Source organism: Ahaetulla prasina, chromosome 4, assembly GCF_028640845.1.
Source record: "Ahaetulla prasina isolate Xishuangbanna chromosome 4, ASM2864084v1, whole genome shotgun sequence".
Taxonomy (NCBI): domain Eukaryota; kingdom Metazoa; phylum Chordata; class Lepidosauria; order Squamata; family Colubridae; genus Ahaetulla; species Ahaetulla prasina.
Genome location: NC_080542.1, coordinates 81,721,697 through 81,744,565, shown reverse-complemented (window position 1 = coordinate 81,744,565; position 22,869 = coordinate 81,721,697). Strand labels below are relative to the sequence as shown.

Sequence of the window (22,869 nt, the reverse complement as noted above, 5' to 3'; positions counted from 1 at the left end):
GCTTTTTATATTGAAACCAATGCTTTGTGCTCAAAAGCATTATTGAAAGAATGTTGCCTTAGCTCAGGGATGAAATGCTCCTGATTTGGACCGGAACACCCAATCCGGTAGTGATGGCACAGGTGGTTTGGAGAACCGGTAGCAAAAATCCCTGACCCCCACCACAATGCCCAGCCGTACGATCATCAGAGGTTTTTCTTTTTCCTTTTAAAAGCATTTTTTCTTTGGCCGAAAAAAATGCTTTTAAAAGTAAAAAAAAAAAGCCTCTGATGATCACGGAGCTCAGCTGGGATCATCAGAGGCTTTTTAAAGCATTTTTAAACAACCTCTTCGGCCGAAGAGGTTGTAGAAAAAATACTTTTAAAAGGCTTCTCTGGCGATCCCAGCTGAGTTGCCTGATCATCGGAGGCTTTTAAAAGCATTTTTTACAACATCTTCAGCCAAAGAGGTTGTAGAAAAAATGCTTTTAAAAGGCTCCTCTGGTGATCCCAGCTGAATTGCCTGTTTGTCAGAGGCTTTTTTTTTCTTTTAAAGGCAAAAAAAATACTTTTAAAAGAAAAGAAAAGCCTCTGACAATCAGGCAACTCAGCTGGGAATGTCAGAGGAGCCTTTTAAAACCATTTTTTCAGCCAAAGAGGTGTGATGAAGGCCCATGTGAACTAAAAGGGAGGTTTGCTCCCAAGAATTACTGCGCTGCTGAATGGAGTTATTTACACCCGGTCAAGGCCAATCATCCTAGAACACCAGATGGATGAAAGCACCTGAAGATGTGCTCTGCATGACACTATGCAGGACGTGGATTGGACATCCCCGCCCAGCTTCACCAGGAACACCTGGGGAATGAAACTTAAAAAAAATATATTAAATTTTTCAACATTTAAAACACAAGACACAAGACACAAATTTATACACTTACTGTATATTTGCAAGTTCCTTGTCGGTACACATAGATCTTCACAGAAGCTGACATTTGATGTTACAGTATCTGTGAGTTCATCCAGGTCTGCAGAGGTATCTTCAAAAATATTCCAATCAGTACAGTCAAAGCAAGCCTGTAGCTTTAATTTTGCCTCCTCAGTCCATTAAATCAATGAAGACCTGGACTTCCACCACATGTACTAGAATGTTCCCTGCTTGTAGCCACATCTCCAGCACTCTGGTGATCGGTTTAAGAACATCTTAGCCAATCTGGCTGGTGGAAAGTGCCACCAATAAAACGTTTTATAGAGGTTCTCCTTATAAGCAGCTGACATCGTTTGTTAGTTAGTTTGTAGTTTCTCTCCCATAATTTATCCCATTGATTTAATTGAATAGTATGTCCAAAATTTCTCGCCCAACTAATCATTGTCTTTCACATTTTCTTCTTCCATTTTAAATTTTAATAGAAAGTTGTACATTTTAGTAATCATTTTCTCTCCTGTTCCTAATATTATTTTGTCAAGTTCCAATTGTTTTCCATAGATGCCATATTGTTCCCTATCTTTTTTATATTTTATTCTAATTTGCAGGTAAGGCCAACAATCCATTTTTATTCCTTGATTTTTAAAATCTTGCTCCAATTTTAAATTTCCTTGTTCATCTAGTAATTCTGAATACCTTACTGCTTTGTTTATATCTAATACATTTGGATAAATTATTGCCTCCATTGTTGAAATCCAAACTGGAACTTTCATATAATGGTTTCTCTTAATTTTATCCCAAATATTTATCAAAGCATTTCACACTAGATGTCTTTGAAAGTATATGAGTTTTCTTTTTCCCTTCCCACAGAAACACATACTATCCCAACTGATGAAGGTTGTGACTCTCTAGAATTAATACCCTCTTGTTATTTAATTGGACCCAATCTTTAAGCCACGTTGCTGCTGCTTGATAGTATAATTCCTAATCCGGGAGGCCAAAGCCTCCTTTGGTTCTAGAGTCCTGTAAAAGTTTAAGCTTTATTCGGGCTTTTTTCCCCAACCAAATGAATTTACCCATTATTTTATTTATATTTTCCCCAATCTTATTGGCATTGTTTGAAAGAGATAAAACAATTTGGGTAGTACGTTCATTTTTATTGTGGCGATTCTACTGATTAAAGATATTTAAAGATATTTGTAATTTTGCTCAATTGTCTAAGTCTTTTTGTATCTGCTATACCAATTTATCATAATTGTCCTCTTTTATTGTCGAGCATTTAGCCGTTAACCAGATTCCCAGATACTTCACTTTTTTAACAGTTTGAATCCCCAGTTTTTCTTCCAATTCCTCATTTTGCATTTTTGTAAGGTTCTTAGTAGGATTTTAGTTTTTTCTTTATTTTGAGTCTGGCCACTTTACCAAATTCTTCAATTTCCTGCACCAGGATGGCTCCCATTTCCAAAGGGTCTATTATAAAAGCCAGATCATCTGCGAAAGCTTGAACCTTATATTCTTCCTGTTTGATTTTCAATCCTTTTATTGTTCGGCTATGTCTAATTTGTCTCAATAATATCTCCAATGATAATATAAATAGAAGGGGGGACAGGGGACATCCCTGTCTTATCCCTTTGGTTATACTAATCTCCTCCGTTGTTTCCCCATTTATAATTATTTTCGCCAATTGATTCGAATAAATCATTCTAATCATGCCTGTAAATTTTTCCCCAAAGTTCATAATTTTTAACTGATTAATAAGAAAGTTACCATTTAAATTATCAAACACTTTTTGAGCGTCTACAAACATTAATGCCAGCTGTTTTTCCAGATGTGCCTCATAGTATTCTAATGAATTCATAATAATCCATGGGCCTCTGGTGGCTCAACAGACTAATGCAGTCTGTTATTAACAGCAGCTGCTTGCAATTACTGCAGGTTCAAGTCCCACCAGGCCCAAGGTTGACTCAGCCTTCCATCCTTTATAAGGTAGGTAAAATGAGGATCCAGATTGCTGGGGGCAATAAGTTGACTTTGTTTATGATATACAAATGGATGAAGACTATTGCTTGACATAGTGTAAGCCGCCCTGAGTCTTCGGAGAAGGGCGGGATATAAATGCAAATTAAAAAAAATGTGTATTGTTTCTTATATGTCTATTGGGCAAAAAGCCATTTTGATCTGAATAAATAATTTCATTTAGTATTTTTTTGGTTCTTTCAGCCATTATTGTCATGAATATTTTATAATCAACATTAAGTAGCGAGATTGGCCTGTAGTTCTTAATTTGCTGGGTATTTATATCATCTTTTGGGATAAGTGTTTTCAATGCCTCCATCCGTGTCTTTGGTAGTTTGGCCTGCTCTAGAGCTTCATTATATATGTTCAATAATAACATTTCCAATGGTGTTTGTGTTTTTTTGTAGAACTCTGAGGGGATACCATCCGGTGCTGGGGTTTTGTTATTTTTTGGCTTCTGAATAGCCGCCTTTTTCTCTTTCTTCGTAATTTTTTCATTTAGCATTTCTTTCATTTCCTCTGGTATTATAGGGATATTTCTATCCATTAAGTACTGTTTAATGTCTTCTTCCTCTATTCTTTCTTGTCTATAAAGATTTCCAAAGAAATTTTGGGCTATTCTCTTTTTTTCTTCCATTCAATGGTATATATTCCCCTCTTCATCCTGCAATTGTATTATTGACTTTTTTCTTTGTCTTTTTTCAATTTATAGGTCATCTATCTCCCTGGCTTATTGGCATGTTCAAAATGCACCTGTTTCATCGCTCTAAGCTTCTGGGCCATTCCTTCCTGGGAAATCAAATTTATTTTATATTTAATCAAGTCCTTTTCCTCTCTAATTTTCTCATTTGGGGATTCTTGCATCTTAAGTTCCAATTCTTCAAATTTCTCCTGTAATTCTAATTGTTGTTTCCTTTTTTCTTTGTTTCTCCTCACCCCATATGCTATTGTTAGTGCTCTAATGTAGGCTTTAGTCATGTCCCAAAGGTTCTGTAGGGTCGTATCTTCCTTTAAGTTTTCCTTTAGGAAGAAATCCAGTTCTTTTTCCATCCATTGTACATACTTTTTCTCTTTTAACACCCTCTGATTCATGGTCCACCTCCCTCTCCTTTTTACTCTTCCTTTCCATTTCAATATCAGTGGATTATGATCTGCCCGTGTATTTGGTCTTATCTCTACCTCCTCTATATTTTTACTTAATTCCAAGTCCATCCATATAATGTCTAACCTGGACCATGAAACATGTGGGTTAGAGAAAAAGGTGTACTGTCTTTTTTGTGGATTTAATTCTCTCCAAACATCTTTTAGATTCAGCTGTTGCATCATATCAAAAAAAAAAGGAGTTGGTAGTGGTTTCCTCTTCTTATTCCCCCCCCCCCAATGTATAGTCTTTTTGGATCTACGACCGCATTGAAATCTCTCAATGAGCAAATATTTTCCAGTTCTAATTTTACTATTTTCCTATGTAATTTGTAATAAAATTCTCCCTGATTAGTATTTGGTGCGTAGATAACTGCCATAAAAATCCATTTTTGTCTTATTATTATTAATAAAATTCTCCATCTTCGTAAATTTGTCTCGTTTGTAGCCAATCTTTTATATATACTGCTACTCCTCTCTCTCTCCCTCTTTTTTTTTTTTTATGCAAGAGCTGAATAGAGATTTGGGGGCTTCTAAAATACAGTCATGGCCAAAATTGTTGGCACCCCAGAAATTTTTCCAGAAAATCAAGTATTTCTCACAGAAAAGTATTGCATTAACACATGTTTTGCTATACACATGTTTATTCGTTTTGTGTGTATTGGAACAAAACAAAAAAAGGCAGGAAAAAAAATAAATTGGACATAATGTCACACAAAACTCCAAAAATGGGCTGGACAAAATTATTGGCACCCTTAACTTAATATTTGGTTCCACACCCTTTGGAAAAAATAACTGAAATCAGTCGCTTCCTATAACCATCAATAAGCTTCTTACACCTCTCACCCAGAATTTTGGACTACTCTTCCTTTGCAAACTGCTCCAGGTCTCCAATTGGAAGGGTGCCTTTTCCCAGCAGCAATTTTAAGATCTCTCCACAGGTGTTCAATGGGATTTAGATCAGGACTCATTGCTGGCCACTTCAGAACTCTCCAGCGCTTTGTTGCCATCCATTGCTGGGTGCTTTTTGACATATGTTTGGGATCGTTGTCCTGCTGGAAGACCCAAGATCTTGGACGCAAACCCAGCTTTCTGACACTGGGGTCTACAGTGCGACTCAAAATCCTTTGGTAATCCTCAGATTTCTTGATGCCTTGCACACAGTCAAGGCACCCAGTGCCAGAGGCTGCAAAACAACCCCAAAACATCATTGAACCTCCACCATATTTCACTGTAGGTACTGTGTTCTTTTCTTTGTAGGCCTCATTCCTTTTTCGGTAAACAGTAAATTGATGTGCTTTACCAAAAAGCTCAATCTTGGTCTCATCTGTCCATAAGACGTTTTCCCGGAAGGATTTTGGCTTACTCAAGTACATTTTGGCAAACTGTAGTCTTGCCTTTTTATGTCTCTGTGTAGCAGTGGGGTCCTCCTGGGTCTCCTGCCATAGCGTTTCATTTCATTTGAATGTCGACGGATAGTTTGCGCTGACACTGATGCTCCCTGAGCCTGCAGGACAGCTTGAATTTCTTTGGAACTTGTTTGGGGCTGCTTATCCACCATCCGGACTATCCTGCATTGCAACCTTTCATCAATTTTTCTCTTCCATCCACGCCCAGGGAGATTAGCTACAGTGCCATGGGTTGCAAACTTCTTGATAATGTTGCACACTGTGGACAAAGACAAATCTAGATCTCTGGAGATGGACTTGTAACTTGAGAGTGTTGATATTTTTCCACAATTTTGGTTCTCAAGTCCTCAGACAGTTCTCTTCTCCTCTTTCTGTTGTCCATGCTTAGTGTGGCACACACAGACACACAATGCAAAGACTAAGTGAACTTTTCTCCTTTTTATCTGCATTCAGATGTGATTTTTATATTGCAATTAACACCTGTTAATTGCCCCAGGTGAGTTTAAAGGAGCATAACATGCTTGAAACAATCTTACTTATACACAATTTTGAAAGGGTGCCAATAATTTTGTCCAGCCCATTTTTGGAGTTTTGTGTGACATTATGTCCAATTTGCTTTTTCCTCTCCCTTTTTTTGTTTTGTTCCAATACACACAAAGGGAATAAACATGTGTATAGCAAAATACGTGTTAATGCAATACTTTTCTGTGAGAAATACTTGATTTTCTGGAAAAATTTCTGGGGTGCCAACAATTTCGGCCATGACTGTATGTCCTTGCTGTCTTTTAGTATGGACTTCTTGCAGACACGTAATGTCCATGTTTTGCTTTTGAAGATTGGATAAACTTGCCTCCTTTTAGCCAGAGAGTTTAAACCATTTATATTAATCGAAATTAATTTAATTTCTTGTTCCATATTATCATTTGGTAGTCATCCTCGTTCCTTTCCTTCGTTTTATTTCTCGCTGCGTCCTCGACCTTGCCCCCTCTCTTTCCTGTTGTTCTCTTTCGGTCCTCTCTCATACTTCTGTTTCCAACTCCTTTTCTTCTTCCTGGCTTTTATATTATATCTCTTCTCCACTCTCCCATTCTCGTCCGTCACTATACATTGATCGTAAAATTCTTGGGCTTTTCAAGTGTATCAAGTCTAATTTTCTTGTCCTGCCAGGTTACTAGCAGACCCTCTGGAATAAGCCAAAGGAACATAATCTTATATTTGACAAGTTGTGAGGAGAGGAAATGATAATTTTGCCTCTGCTCTCTCATCCTTCTTGTTGTCACTCCGGCTCCCGAGCTTGTCCTCACGGAGGAAGATGACTCTGAAAGTGAAGGGGAGGAGCTGACAAGGCCTCCCTCTCCAGGACCGTCCTTTCTGGCAATGTCTCAGGTTCCAGCTGAAGGGCCTCCCTCTCCAGGACCCTCCTTTCTGGCAACGCCTCAGGTTCCAGCTGAAGGCCAGGAGGAGGGCATGTCAAGCACTTATAGGAAGTGATGAAGATCAATCTTGGATTGATCCCAGGCAGCGTCGGAGGGAGAGGCGTGCGCAGCAAAGGAAGAGGTGTGGAAGGGCCAGAGATTGCTGAGTCACTGAGCCATGCCCCACAGGGGATAAAAGTGGGTGGTGTTCCTCTTTGACGGACAAAAACTGCTTCGGATGGGATATTTTTTGGAATTAAGGCTTGGACTTTGTGAATGACTTCAGACTACACTTTGAACTCTTGGTTGCCCCAGCAACGGACTACAGATATGCTGACTCCTGTTTCTAGAGGTGATAAGAAACTTGGCAGGCATTCGGAAAGTAGCTGCCAGCACTTTTATCTGCTAAAGGGATTCAGATCGGCTTGTAAAAATAAATTACTGGTAGACGTCATTTGCTCGTGTGTCGTCCTATGTGAGGTGGGGGAACAGAACATCTTGTCCGTCACCTGAACTAAACCATCTTCAAACCAAGATAGACCAACAGCAGCAACAGCAGTTGCAGCAGCAGCAGATACAGCAGCTGCAAGCTGATAATCAACTGCTGCAACAGCAAGTGGCTCAATTAACAGCCCAACTTTTTATTATTATTTATTAGATTTCTTGCTTTGAGGAATGCTCGTGCAGCCCCCCCTCCTCCCCCTCCCCATCAGAAATGCCCAGTGACCGTGCCAGATAAGATTTTTGGGCAGCCTGAGATGTTCCCCGCCTTCATGGGACAGTGCCAGTTATTTATGACCATGAGAGCGGAGGATTTTCCAGATGACCAGGCTAGGGTGGCGTTTGTGATAAGCCTTCTTTCGAGTTCTGCTGCCCGATGGGCCACGCCCCTGTTGCTCCAGAATAGCCCATTGCTAACAGACCACAAGGGTTTTTGGTAACACCTGCGCCTCATGTACAAGGACTCCATTCGGACTCAGACGGCAACCACGCGCATTAAGGACCTCCGTCAAGGGAAGTGCCCCCTGGAGGATTATATTGCTGAATTTTGGCTTTTATGCCAGGACTCTGATGGCCCAGGAGCGAAGTCGGAGGGCAGGCGCCCTGTCCCGCAAGCCGGAGTACCTTTGCCCCAAGGATCCACTTCCTCCACGGATGGTGCTGCCAGCAGAATCCTTGGCCGCAGTACAGGAACCGGTGGACTTATGGATGCAGGTGCGAGAGGCGCAGCGCTGGGACGACTGGTCGCAGCAGAGGAGAGCGGAGGTTGGCCCAGCATCTCCTTGGACTTTGGAGGAGGGCTTACTCAAGTTTCGGGGGTGGTTGTATGTGCCCAGGAGACCACTTTGAGCCCTCGTCTTGACCCAGTATCATGACAACCCTGCAGCGGGACATTTTGGGTTCTTTAAGACCCTCCATCTTGTGACACGGACCTTCTGATGGCCTTGAGTGCAGCATGATGTACACGCGTACGTGACATCCTGCGTGCCGTGCAAGCCAAGGCTGCAACAGGTGCACCCCCCGGTCTGAATCACACCACCATGACATCACCTTGGAAGTCCTGGGGAATGAGACTTAAGGAGATGCCTTGGGAAGGGACATTTGTCGGGAACAAATGCTGAGTTCCTGAAGTGTTGTGTACCGACGTTTGAACTTGCCAAGAGTCCTTGCGTTCCTTGTTGGCATTCTGGACTAATTATCTGGATCTTCTGCTCTCTTTTTTTAAAATACAAGTTTTTATTAGTTTTTAAATTTCCCCCCCCCTCCACACAAATGCAATTCATGAACAGAGTATTAACATTATCTTATCCAATGCAAATTATTCAAATATATTTTTCTTAGTTACAATTTTTGCCAAAATGTTCTTTTTTTCCATAGTTTTTTATTCCTTTCCTAATATTTCCTTGCTCATTTTATTAAATCACATCTTTTTTTTCACCCTTCGTTTTCTAATTTCTCCATTTTTATTTATATTCATTCTCTTTCATTCCTTTTCTTTTTAACTATTTCAATTTTTATTCTTCGAGTATTTTCGGGGTTGTCTTTCCTCCATTTCCTTTCCACAGCAATCTTTTCTTCTCCTTACACTCCTTTCCCTCCCTCCTTTCTTCATACCTCCTTTCTTCTCCTACTCCTTCTCTACGTCCCTTTCCCTTTTCCTCCTCCACCCTATTTCCTTCCTATCTAACCTTTTCTCCTACACTTATTTCCCTTACCTTACCTCCTCTCCTCTTCCCTTTCTTCTTTCTCCCTCCTTCTTTCTCCCTTACATCTCTCTCCTTCTTCTTATCTCTCTCTATTGCTGTATCTATTTTCAATATCTCTAATGTCCAGACATCCCCAATTCTCTCATTTATTACAAATATTTTTAAAACCTCCTCTCCTATATTTTAAACCTTAACATTGTGTTCATCTTATTCCATTTATATCATACAGTCAATTAGTATAACTTTCCACTTCTTATTTTTTTTTACATTTCTATTCAAAATTCAATACTTATTATTTTCTTCCAACAATGTACATCATTAACTAACATTTCAATTTTATTCCCTTTTACATCTTAAATTTCAATCATCTTAATTTATAAACCATGCCATTCCAAATTTCCTCTGCTGGATTTTCCATTCTTTTATAAATTTAAAATTTGTTTCTTAATCATCACTTTAATTTTTTCTCATTCCATGCGTTGTCCAACACAAAAAAAGAAAAGAAAAAAGGAAGCAAATCTATCACTACTTTCATTTCTTTTCTTTTATTCATTTTTCTCCTACTTCTAACTATTTTCTTTCAGTCTCTCCCAGATCCCATCTCTTAATATTTTTCCCCTTTCTTCCCTTCTTTCATTTTCTTCTTTCTCCCTTTCTTGTTTCCTCTTTTCTACTTTTCTCTGACTTTTACTCTTTTGATGTCCCCCCTCAATTTTTCTCTATTTTCTCCTCTTCTCTTTAATCTTTCACTAATCCCAGTGTAATCATCTGTTTTTTTTCACTGTTTTTTTCACTTTTTTAATTTTCCTTCTCAGTCTTAACTTTTCACTTCCCCCCTCTTTTTTAAAGTTTCTTTCCCTCTCTCCATTTTTATTTTTTCATTATCAGTCCCAATATGATCATCTATGTTATCTTCACTGATTTCTTTTCCAGCATTATATCTCATAATTTCCTCATCTTCTCTTTTTTTATTTTTAAGCCATAATTTTGCTTCTTTATTTCCATTAATAGACTCTTGGACCATCAAAAGCATCTCCCATAATTCCTCCCAATTCTCCATATTTTCAATACAAGGAGAAAGACTTTTTAAGTTTATTTATCTTAATTTGTATATAGTCTAAATTCCAATTTATTACTTTAATCCAAATTCAAGTCCAAATATCTCTTTTTTTCTTTGTTTCTGGAAGAGTCCAATTCCAATATATTTTTAAACTGTTTCAATTTAAGTCTTTATCGGTTCCACTCCCCCTTTTTCTTTTACAATCTCATGACTTCTGAGTACTACGCCAACTCAGTAAGCTCAAACTGCCCAAGGAGCTGCTGATCGAGTTCTACAGAGGAATTACTGAGTCTGTCATTTGCACCTCTATAACTGTCTGATTTGGTACTGCAACCCAACAAGAAAGACACAGACTTCAGAGAATAATTAGAACTGCAGAAAAAATAATTGCCACCAACCTGCCTTCCTTTGAGGACCTATATACTGCACGAATCAAGAAGAGGGCCGTGAAAATATTTACAGATCCCTCACATCCTGTTTCAACTCCTACCCTCAAAACGACGCTATAGAGCACTGCACACCAGAACAACTAGACACAAGAACAGTTTTTTCCCAAAGGCCATCACTCTGCTAAACAAATAATTCCCTCAACACTGTCAAACTATTTACTAAATCTGCACTACTATTAATCTTCTCATCGTTCCCATCACCAATCTCTTTCCACTTATGACTGTATGACTGTAACTTTGTTGCTGGTAATCCTTATGATTGATATTGATATTGATTGTTCCTGATTGCTTATTTATACCCTATGCTTATCATTAAGTGTTGTATCATTAAGTGTTAAATTGTACGCTATGACCATCATTTGTGCTGTAAAGTTGTACCTTGATGAAGATATATTTTCTTTTATGTATACTGAGAGCATATGCACCAAGACAAATTCCTTGTGTGTCCAATCACACTTGGCCAATAAAATTCTATTCTATTCTATTCTATTCTATAACAGCTGTTAAAACAACGCTTCCGTCTGATTTTCCCACGTTGATCTGAATGATGTGATACTTTCTTTCCTCCAGCAGATGTCTCTTTCCAATTCACAAATGTTTTCAGCAACAAAATGTCCTTTGTTAATCCACAAAGTTTATTATTTCCTGTCTTAGTTCTTCTGTTAGCAAACAATGTTTTCTTTCAATTTTATGTTTGTTTTAGTATTTGATCTCTTCCAAAGCCAAATTAAAATTCAGATGGAAAGTCCTTTTTGGGGCTTTAATTACAAAGTTCCGTTTTACTTTTATTTTCTTCTTTTTATACTTCCACATGCCAATTTAGCCACTAATTTCAAAGTGAAGACTTCTTTTAAGCTTTAATAAGTGTTCTTCTTACCTGTGCATTGGCAAATCATTTTTCCAGTAAGAATACTCCATTCAATCGCCTCTCCTCCTCCAATCTTTTGGTGTGGCTGCCCCAGCTTGTGACAGTTCTAATGGCTGTCTTTCAGAGTCAGAAGCTGATGTCGGGGCTCCAGGGAATTTGCTGCTTCCCTGTTCGCACCGATCAATACGTGTCTCCCTTCTTCGCTGTTTCTCCAAGACAGCTATGGTCCATAAAGGACCCCCAAAATGACTGGGATATCGGCGTTCCTCCGGAGCCCCGAGGAATCGCTGTCACGCAGCGACGTTGGCCACGCCTTCCAGATCTTCTGCTCTTTGAACTCCTTGCTTGGCTCTTGTTTTGCCAAATACATTTAGGATTTATTGCTGTGCAGCCTTGGTGCAGATAGCGCTGGGTTGGACTAATTGCAGCCACAGGCTGCTTGAGGTTTGTGTGGGGGTTTGTTCTCACTCTGATTTAGGACTTGTCAGTAATATGGGAGCATTTGGGAAGATTTGGAGCAATAAAAGGACTGTTTGAACTGCCAGCTGTTTGTGTTATTTCTGCCATGCCCTGGGTCATCACACTGGGTTTTGCAAACTTTTATTGACAATTCATCCCAGCCTTTGCTAAAATTGTGTTACCCATTACCAACCTCCTAAAGTCAAAGGCTAGCTGTCCCCTCAAGTGGACAATGGCCAAGCATCCTTTCAGAAACTTAAGTGGCTATTTGCAGCCAAACCCATCCTTAAACATCCTGACATGGATGTCCCTTCATAGTCCAGGCTGATGCCAGTGATGTGGCTGTAGGGCCCGTGCTATTGCAGGCAAAAGACACTGAGGCCTTACAATCCTGCGCTTATACCACCAGGAAATTAATTGAAACTGAAAGGAGATGGGCAATATGGGAGAAGGAAGCATTTGCTGTCCTGTGGGCCCTATTAACTTGGAGCCATTTTCTCAAAGGGGTAAAACACCCTTTTGAGTTGTGGACTAACCATAAAAACCTGGAAGCCCTAAAATACCCCCAAAAACTGTCACCCAAGCAAATTCATTGGTTGCTACACTTTAACCGTTTTAATTTTTTCTTGTGCTACCTTCCCGGAAGGGAAGAACTTTATGGCAGATGCTTTATCTAGATTGCTCCAGTACAATAGTGCTTGACCAGAAGTAACCCGCCCAGTTATCCCCTCCAAGCAACTGGCTGCCCCGGTGATCACCAGAGCCCAGGAGAAAGCAGACCTTGACCTTCCCAGTGACTTAAGCGAGGAGCTGAAAGGAGCACTGAAAAGTGATGAATAGTTACTGTCCCATTCAAACGAGTGCACCATGCAAGGTGGCCTAGCTATCAGCTTTGGAAGCCATATTAGGCTGGAAGCTTCCATGCTGCCACTTCCTCAAGTGTGGGAAAGTAGGAAGGGGTATTTAGTGGAGGGATTGTCTTTAGACATAATAGCATTCTTCCTGTCGATCAAGGTCAAGCTGATCCTGAATCTGGAGAAGGAGTGGTCAGAGTGCTGTCTTGAGATGGGATGGTGATTGGAGGATGTGATCGACTGAGGAGTGAGGGGATGTTTTGGGTGTTTTTGATTTACTGAGGGAAAACCCGGACCTCTCAGATTCAGGTTTTCCCAGATGTGCCAGTTTACCTAATAAATAGAACTTTGAAAAATGCTTGCTTCAGAGTTTTACTTGGAGTTGGGTTTTTTTTCTGGAACGCTGACATTAACACGAATCATCTTTTAAGCATAACGGCAGCCCAAAAGGGGGGCTCTCAGGGATCCACAGCCCCAGCATCTCCCTAAACCTCGGGTGGTACAAAGACTCAGTGAAAATGGAAGAGAAAGAAAACATCGCAGAGGGTGCCATATGGACTGACACTGAAGGATTTATCAGCACCCTGTATTCTCCTTCTGAAGAAATGGTGCGATCCATTGAGGCTACAGAGGAGGCCCAAAGTCTAGACTTTCAAACCAAGGAGTCGGATTCCTGAAAAAGTTGCCAGTCTGATCCAACTCTAGAAAGGGACCAGAGGAGAGACCGTCTGGATATTGTGCCGCTCCCAGCCCAATGAAGTTACCCCATGAGCCAGAGTGGAGAAGCTGGACAGCTTTGGGATCTGATGATTCCCAGAACTGGAACCTGTTGCCCCCATCATGAAGCCACTCATTAACCGAGCTCCCTGAGTGTTTTGAACAGATGGAAGTGGGAAGTTATATACCCCCTCCCAACCCTTTCAAGTGAGATGGAGCTCAGTGCAACCTACGTTCACCTTTCCCGATCCAGGACCTGGTGGAGGAATTAGCAGGGTGCAGGCACCTCTCTACCCAGCCACGGATGAAACAAAGAGCTGCTCAGTGCAGCATGGCCATCCAGCAGCTGGGAGACACCAGATGCAACTGGCATGGGAAATGCAAAACCCCCTTACTGGCCCCCCTCACCTGCCTGCCTTTGTGCTACCTCCTGCTGAATGTATCCCCCCAGGCTGGAGATTCTACCCCGACCAAGGATGGGTCAAGTGCAAGTGGTATCCAGCATCATCTGCTCCAACTTTCCAGGGATCCCCATGGCCCCAGTATGTCCCAACTATCTCAGCACTACAGGGGGGGCTAATCCAGCAGCCGGCTGGAGTCCCCCCTCCTCTACAGTCCAAAAAGCAATTTAGCCGCCGGCCCCTCTCTCTCAGCAGGCTGCCGTCCAGCAACCAGCAGCAGCTCTGCCACAGGTTCCAGCTCAGTCACCTGTTGCCAGGCCCAATCCACCTGCGAGGCAAACACCACCCTGCTTCAGAGCAACGTGATGGTATGCCTGCCAAACTGGCTTACTTCCTCAGTAGCGTCTGGTCTTATATAGATCAGTATGGAGACTAATATGAATCAGACTGGGACTTGGTATCAGCGATTTCTGATGGGATGAATGAAGGGGAGGCTTCTGAATGGATAGCCCAGCTGCACAATGAGGGTGCTGCTGAACTAAATGATGCTGATGGGTTTGTTGTGCTGCTCTCAGCCAGATTTAAAGACCCAGACCAAATCAATGAAAATGAAGCCACCATAAAGGTGATGAAGCAAGGTAATTGACCCATAAAATACTTTGTTTGGACTTTAGATGGGTCGCAGGGAACCTGGGGCATTGGCCGGACTGCATACTCCTACACTATTTTAAAGAAGCCTTCAGAACTGGTATACCATGTCTGGACAGAGAAATTCACCCCATCATAAAACCCCAGCAGAGAAGCTTTACCTAAATGGCCCCATTCAAAGCCTGCTGAAGTCTCCCCTCCCTCAACTGGCAGGGGTGATTAAATGCTATCAGTGTGGACAAATGGGACATAATAATAAATAATAAATAATAATAATTGAGCTTCCAAGTGCCTGGCCCCTGCCTCAGTTCCACAACAATGTCCAGCCACTGCCAACTGAGGCAGAAAGGCTCCAAGAAAGGCCCCAGACACCAGTCAATTTGCCAGACAAGATGTAGAGGTTCCCCTCACCACTGAAGAGAGTGAGGAATCTCCAGCCAAAGAAGCCCCTCCTGATGAGGCTAGTGGAGAAGACGACCCGACGGTGAATTCATCCAGCCCACCTTTTCAATTAAAGTCCAGAGATGGGAGAGCAAGGAGAATTGCCAGCAATAATAGATACAGGCTGTATCAGATGTTAAATTGGACTTCCAAATGTTGAACAATTGGGGATCAAAACAAGAGCCTTAAAGTGTCCAATTAAATTTCACCAGATGGATGGGACATTAATTGGAGTCCCAGCCACCCAAATTACAGAACTGGTTAGATTAGAAATGGGAAGAAATCATGAACATATGATTTATAGTAACCCCAAAGATGTCAGAATCTGTCATACTGGTCCTGGCTTAGCTGAACAAATGGGCCCCCACCATTAAATGGGAAGATGGATACTGGAAAATCATAATGGGTGTTGGGACCCTGCCCCTGTTCCTCCTCCCAAGGAATGGCCAACCCATAAGAGCCAGCTGCCAGAAACAGCAGCCACTGTTTCCGACAGGCCTCCAGGCGAACCCCAGATTCCTAAGGTATATACAGACTTAGCCGAAGCATTAGCGAGGAGGAATATAACATCCTCCCCCTCATTGAGCCATGGATTGTGCCATTGAATTGGAACTGGGAGCCAAGTTACCAAAACCCAGGATGTACTCCATGGTGCCTGCTGAAATGACCAAGCTGAGGAAGTACATTAACACCAACCTAGCCAGAGGGTTTATTGAGTCTGCAAAATCCAGGGTGGCCGCCCCCATATTGTTTAAAGAGAAAGATGGGCTGAGATTATGTGTTGATTTTCGTAATATCAATGCAGAACACCTGCCCCCTATGACTAATGAAAGACTTGCTGAACCACTTGTCAAAAGGCAAGATTTTCACCAAGTTATATCTAAGGAAGCCCTTCTACCGGGTGAAGGAGGGAGACGAATGGAAAACTGCTTTTAACTGCCCCCTGGGCAGTTTTCAATTCCAGGTCATGCCTTTTGGACTTCAAGGGGCCCCCGCAGTCTTCATGCAACTGATCAATGAAGTTCTGCATGAACACCTCTATAAGAGGGTCCTTGTATATCTGAATGACATTCTTATATTCAGTGAAAATATGGAAGAACGTGTCAAATTAGTTAGGCAAGTGCTGAAAAAACTCCTAGCAGCCAAACTTTATGCAAAGCTGTCAAAATGCGAGTTCCATAAGGAGTCCTTGGATTACCTGGGCTACAGGGTGTTGAATCAAGGAATCAAAATGGACCAGGGGAAGGTGAAGGTGGTTGCTAGACTGGCAACCCCCACAAACATGTAAACTTCAAAGTCTGCAAATTTTTCCAAACAATTCATCCCTTCCTTCGCCGAGGTTGCTCTCCCCTTGACGGAATTACTAAAAACCAGTCCATCTCCCATCAAGCCAAAACTTAGCCAACCCCTAGCTTGGACAGTGGACTATCAAAAATCCTTTGAACAATTAAAATGCCTATTCTCAGTGGAGCCGATCCTCCAGCGCCCTGACCCAAATAAACCATTTGTAGTCCAGGCTGATTCTAGTGATGTGGTAGTAGTGGCTATTCTACTGCAAAGGAACGCCGAAAACAAACTATTGCCGTGTGCTTACATATTGAAAAGTTAACGGACACTGAGCACAGATGGGCGGTATGGGAGAAGGAGGCTTTTGCAATGCAATGGGCTCTCCCATCCTGGAGACACTTCCTAGAGGGGGTTAAGGAGCCTTTCAAAGTGTGTACTGACCACAAAAATCTTGAGGCGCTGAAGACCCCTCAGAAACTTTCCCCCAAGCAGGTTCACTGGGCTCAGTATTTCAAACACTTTAACTTCAACCTGAAATACATTCCGGGGGGGAAATCCCTATTAGCTCATGCTCTATCTGGGAAGCCCCAGTTTGACAGCCAATGGGAAGAGGTAGTTCATGCCATGAACTCTGAAACCCAACCAGCAGCCCAAGCATGCATTAGGAGCGCAAACGTGCCATGGTTCCGACCTCCCTGAAGACAAGATGACAGAGCTAAAAGCGGTGCTCTCAACCAATGCCTGGTTCTAGGAAAACCAGACGGACCTAACCCTAAGGGAGGGATTGGCTTGGAAGGGGAGTAAGATTTATGTGCCCAGCAACATGCGGCTCCTGGGCTAAAGCGGAGTCATGATTCTCGACTAAGAGGCCACTTTGGATTTTTAAAAACTCTTCATTTGACTAGACAATTCTGTGGCCAAGAATGAAAGCTGATGTAGAGCAGGAGTGAAATCTAAAATTTTTCCCTACCGGTTCTGTGGGCGTGACTGGGTGACTGGGTAGGTGTGGCCAATAACAATAAATAATAAAAATAATAAACAAAGTACACAAAACAAGAGGCACCAAAACCCAACGTTCACACTTTACACAGACACAACACAACACACTACAACTAATCATGTACTTGGCTCCTTGCTGTGTGACAGAAACCCTGCCCGAGCTGCTGGATGTGATCGCCGGGATGGCGGTTGAAACCCCCAGACTTATGGTTATGGGGGACTTCAACCTGCCATCAGTTGGTGGAGCATCCACATCAGCTTGGGAGTTCATGGCTTCCATGACGGCCTTGGACCTGACCCAGTTAGTAAATGGTCCCACCCACATCAAGGGAAATACTCTGGACTTGATTTTTGTCTCTGGACAGTGGTTGAATGATCTGGATTTAGGGGACTTAGTTATTAAACACCTGTCACGGTCAGACCATTCACTCCTTCAACTCGACTTTTGAACCGCCAACCCCCACCGTAGGGAGCCGGAACCGGTTTGCTGGTTCTGTCCCAGGTGCCTGATGGACCCAGAGAGGTTCCAAATGGAGCTTGGGCCATTACCTGAGGATTCAGCCCACGGCTCGGCTGGAGAGCTAGTCGCCGCCTGTGATAGGGCGGCTGCTGGGGCTCTAGATCGTGTCCTGCCTTTGCGGCCTCTGACCCGGTGCCGATCTCAACTAGCTCCTTGGTACTCTGAGGAGCTGAAAGAGATGAAGCGCCGGAAAAGATGCCTAGAGAGTAATTGGAGGTCCAGCCGTTCCGAATCTGACCGGACACTAGTAAGGTCTCATATTCAGACCTATCTAGTGGTGACGAGAGTGGCAAAACGGGAGTATTTTTCCGCTCTCATTGTATCGGCAGATAACCGCCCAGCCGCCCTGTTTGGGGTGACTCGCTCTCTCCTTTATCAGAGAGCAGCGGAGGATCCCTTGCATGGATGTGCTGAGTAGTTTGGGCAATATCTGCACAATAAAATCGCTCAGATTCGGGAAAGTCTGGACTCAGATTGGGTAGGGTCGGGCGGAGTGGAGGAGACTGGTCTTGGGGTTTCCACCTGGGAGGAGTTCGATACTGGCTCCTGAGGACATGGACAGGATACTGGGGAGGCTGAATGCGGCCATATGTTTATTGGACCTGTGTCCCTCCTGGCTGGTACTGGCCACCCGGAAGGTTACACGAGGCTGGTTCCAGGGAATTGTCAACGCTTCTTTGGTGGAGGGTGTCTTCCTTACCGCCTTGAAAGAGGCGGTGGTGAGGCCCCTCCTCAAGAAGCCTTCCCTGGATCCAACTGTTTTGGCAAATTATCATCCTGTCTCCAACCTTTGTTTTGTGGCAAAGGTTGTTGAGAGTGTGGTGGCAAGACAGTTCCCCCAGTACCTGGATGAAACTGTCTATCTGGACCCGTTCCAGTCCGGCTTTCGGCCTGGTTACAGCACGGAAACAGCCTTGGTCGCGTTGGTGGATGATCTCTGGAGGGCCCGGGACAGAGGTTGCTCCTCTGTCCTAGTCCTATTAGATCTCTCAGCAGCTTTTGATACCATTTATTTATTATTTATTTATTATTTAAATTTTTATACCGCCCTTCTCCCGAAGGACTCAGGGCGGTTTACAGCCAGATAAAATAAACAGTCCTATTACAAAATAAATACTATTAAAATACCACTAAAAAACTTATTCAATTTGGCATAATTAAAATTTAGCAAATAATAAAACCCATTAAAAAACCCATTAAAAACCCATCAATAAAACCCATTAAAAAACCCATAAAAAACTAACCCAGTCCAGCGCAAATAAATAAGTGAGTTTTGAGCTCGCGGCGAAAGGTTCGGAGGTCCGGAAGTTGACGAAGTCCTGGGGGGAGTTCGTTCCAGAGGGCGGGAGCCCCCACAGAGAAGGCCCTTCCCCTGGGTGTCGCCAGACGACACTGTCGCGCCGACGGCACCCCAAGGAGTCCCTCTCTGTGAGAGCGCACGGGTCGGTGAGAGGTATTCGGTAGCAGCAGGCGGTCCCGTAAGTAACCCGGCCCTATGCCATGGAGCGCTTTAAAGACGTTCACCAACACCTTGAAGCGCACCGGAAGGCCGCAGGTAGCCAGAGCAGCCTGCCCAGGGTAGGTCTCACTCGGGACCCACGAGGGGCTCCCCCTATCACCCGCGCCGCTGCATCCTGGACCAATTGCAGCCTCCGGATGCCCTGCAAGGGGAGCCCCATGTAGAGAGCATTGCAGTAGTCAGGCGAGGCGTCACAAGGGCGTGAGTGACTGTGCACAAGGCATCCCGGTCTAGAAAGGGGCGCAACTGGCGCACCAGGCGAACCTGGTGGAAAGCTCTCCTGGAGACGGCCGTCAAATGATCTTCAAAAGACAGCCGTGCATCCAGGAGAACGCCCAGATTGCGCACCCTCTCCATCGGGGCCAATGACTCGCTCCCGACATCAACCATGGTATCCTGCTGAGGCGGCTCGAGAGGCTTGGAGTGGGGGGCACCGTTTACCGGTGGTTTTCCTCCTACCTCTCTGACCGGTCACAGATGGTGTTGGCAGGAGGGCAGAGATCGGCCCGAGGCACCTCCTATGTGGGGTACCACAAGGGTTGGTTCTCTCGCCCCTTCTGTTCAACATCTATATCAAGGGTTCTCAACCTTTATAGTGCTGCGACCCTTTTAATACAATTCCCCACGATGTGGCGACCCCAAACATAAAATTATTTTCGTTCATAGGCTTAAGTAACTGTACTTTTGCTAATGTTATAAATTGTAATCATAATGTAAATATCTGATATACAGGATGTATTTTCATTGTTAGAAACTGAACATAGCCAAAGCTTTATATTTAATCAATATGTAATTATATTTTGTGCAAAATATATTTCTGCTTATAATTAAATTACAAATAAATGAAATTTTATCTTTATGGTTTGCATTTATTTATTTTTCTATTGGGTATTCACCATATTCATGTTGCAGACTTTATTCTTTGATCAAAGTTAAAGTTCTGGGTAATAAGTTCCAAACACATGTACAAGGGACACGGCCGGAAGATTCTACAAAGCATGAGACAAAGCGATGTCTTTTTATGCCAAAAAGGTCATTGAGTATTCTAATTAATCTAATTGTAAAAATAAGCCATGCAACCTATTTCATAAACTCTAACCAATTGTAAAAGTCAGCCATATAATCTAACTTCAAATTTACACCTCAATCATTGTTTATCTTTCAGTATCTCTTTCATTCTTTGTCTTTTTAATTGACCACTTGGTCCCCTGAAGGATCAAAGGTTCAAAGGGTGAGATACTACTCAGAGACTCTGATCACACAAATACGTTCCCAGAGAAAGGGTGTGGGGAGACCAGGCTCTGATCACACATTTTGAGAGATGCCAGATATTTTCAGAAGAGATCTCAATAACAACAATCCAGGATGTTAGTCCATTTGGCATATTTGTGTTACAAAAGGCATAATATATATGTCAATGTTACATGAAGCAGATATTTTCAGTATGCAGTTACAAAAGGCATAATGTATATGTATATGTATGTATGTATGTATGTATGTATGTATGTATGTATGTATGTATATATATGTCTTTGGTTATTCGGGTTTTCTCCCGCGTAAAATTGGAAGTATCTTGGCGAAGTTTCAACGAAATCCCACTCGTCATCATCAGGTTAGGTGCTTACAGCTTCGTATTTCTAGGAGAAATGTATGATCGCAACTGTTTCTTCCTTTTAACTGCTAGTGGGGGTTTGAACTGATTGGTTGGGAGTTTGGCTGTGCTCTAATTGGATGGTGGGGTTGGCTGTTCTCTGATTGGCTGGGGGCGAAAACCTTAGAAAATATATATATATATATATATATATATATATATATATATATATATATATATATATATATATATATATATATATATATATATATGCAAGAAGCAATAAACAAGTTTCTACTAATTCTGTTATTTAGAATAGAATAGAATTGAATTGAATTCAATTTTATTGGCCAAGTGTGATTGGACACACAATGTCTTGGTGCATATGCTCTCAGTGTACATAAAAGAAAAGCCCACGTTCATCAAGGTACAACATTTACAACACAATTGATGGTCAGTATATCAATATAAATCATAAGGATTGCCAGCAACAAAGTTACAGTCATACAGTCATAAGTGGAAAGAGATTGGTTATGGGAACTATGAGAAGATTAATAGTGATGCAAATTCAGTAAATAGTTTGACAGTGTTGATGGAATTATTTGTTCAGCAGAGTGATGGCCTTCGGGAAAAACTGTTCTTGTGTCTAGTTGTTCTGGTGTGCAGTGCTCTATAGCGTCGTTTTGAGGGTAGGAGTTGAAACAGTTTATATCCAGGTTGCGAGGGGTCTGTAAATATTTTCACGGCCCTCTTCTTGATTCGTGCAGTATACAGGTCCTCAATGGAAGGCAGGTTGGTGGCAATTATTTATTCTGCAGTTCTAATTATCCTCTGAAGTCTGTGTCTTTCTTATTGGGTTGCAGAACCGAACCAGACAGTTATAGAGGTGCAAATGACATTGGGCTGTCCCAGGGGCTTAGGTCAGCTTTCCATCCATTGACTAATGGAGCCACTGAAAAATTGAACATAATTGTGGAACAATACATCAGATGTTATGTAAATTATCAACAAGAAAACTGGATAGAGTTATTACCATTTGCAGAAGTGAATGGTATAACTTACTTATAATGCAGTACACAGTAGTACAGGTTTGACTCCTTTTCAGATAACTACGGGCATGGATTTTGTGCCAATGCCTGAGTTGTCTAGAGAGCCACCCACTTCCATATCCCTAACAGAATTGTGGACCTCATTAAAAAAGGGTTGAGAGAATACTAAGAAAGCTTTAACGGAATCAGCGGAAAAATATAAGGCCCAGGCTGACAAGCACCAGTCTCTCCAACCACCTTTCCAAATAGAAGATAAGGTGTATTTGTCAACCAAATACCTAAGATTGAGGTTACCTAGTAAGAAGTTTGGACCCAAATTCATAGGTCCTGTCCCTATAGTGAAAGTGATTAACCAAGTGACTGTCCAACTTAGCCTCCCTCACATATTAGGGAAAGTGCACCCAGTTTTTCACAGTAGCTTATTGAAACCAGCAAGAGGATCTAACTTAAGGCCCTTACCAGTTGCTCCCATAGCTCTCCTTTGTTAGTACAAGGTGAGACTCATTATGAAGTTAAGAAGATCCTTGGCTCTAGACTATGCAGGAGTCGTTACATATTTGGTCCACTGGAAAGGGTACCTGTTGTCTGAAGCTGCTTGGGTGAAAAGTTCGGATGTGAATCCTGATATTCTAGTAAAGCAATTTCATGATAAATTCCCTGAGAAACCAAAGGGGGGTCTTGGAGGGGGAGAGGGGGTTAAGAGGTTTTATGTACAAGGCGTTAACCCCTTCTTTTGTCTTTTGTCTGTTTTATTTTTCAGAGTGTTTTTTTTTGCAGGGGGGGACGCCTGTCAGCTTTGGAAGCCATATTAGGCTGGAAGCTTCCATGCTGCCACTTTCTCATGTGTGGGAAAGTAGAAGGGGGGATTTAGTAGAGGAATTGTCTTTAGACATAATAGCATTCTTCCTGTCAGTCAAGGT

At 42.3% G+C, this 22,869-nt stretch overlaps 1 protein-coding gene across 11 annotated transcripts in view; it reads left to right on the top strand.

Annotated features, from left to right (window-relative positions):
• TRAK1 (trafficking kinesin protein 1) overlaps positions 1 to 22,869 on the top strand; it is a 438,997-nt gene that overhangs the window by 285,168 nt on the left and 130,960 nt on the right. The gene's annotated exons all lie outside the window — the stretch shown is intronic.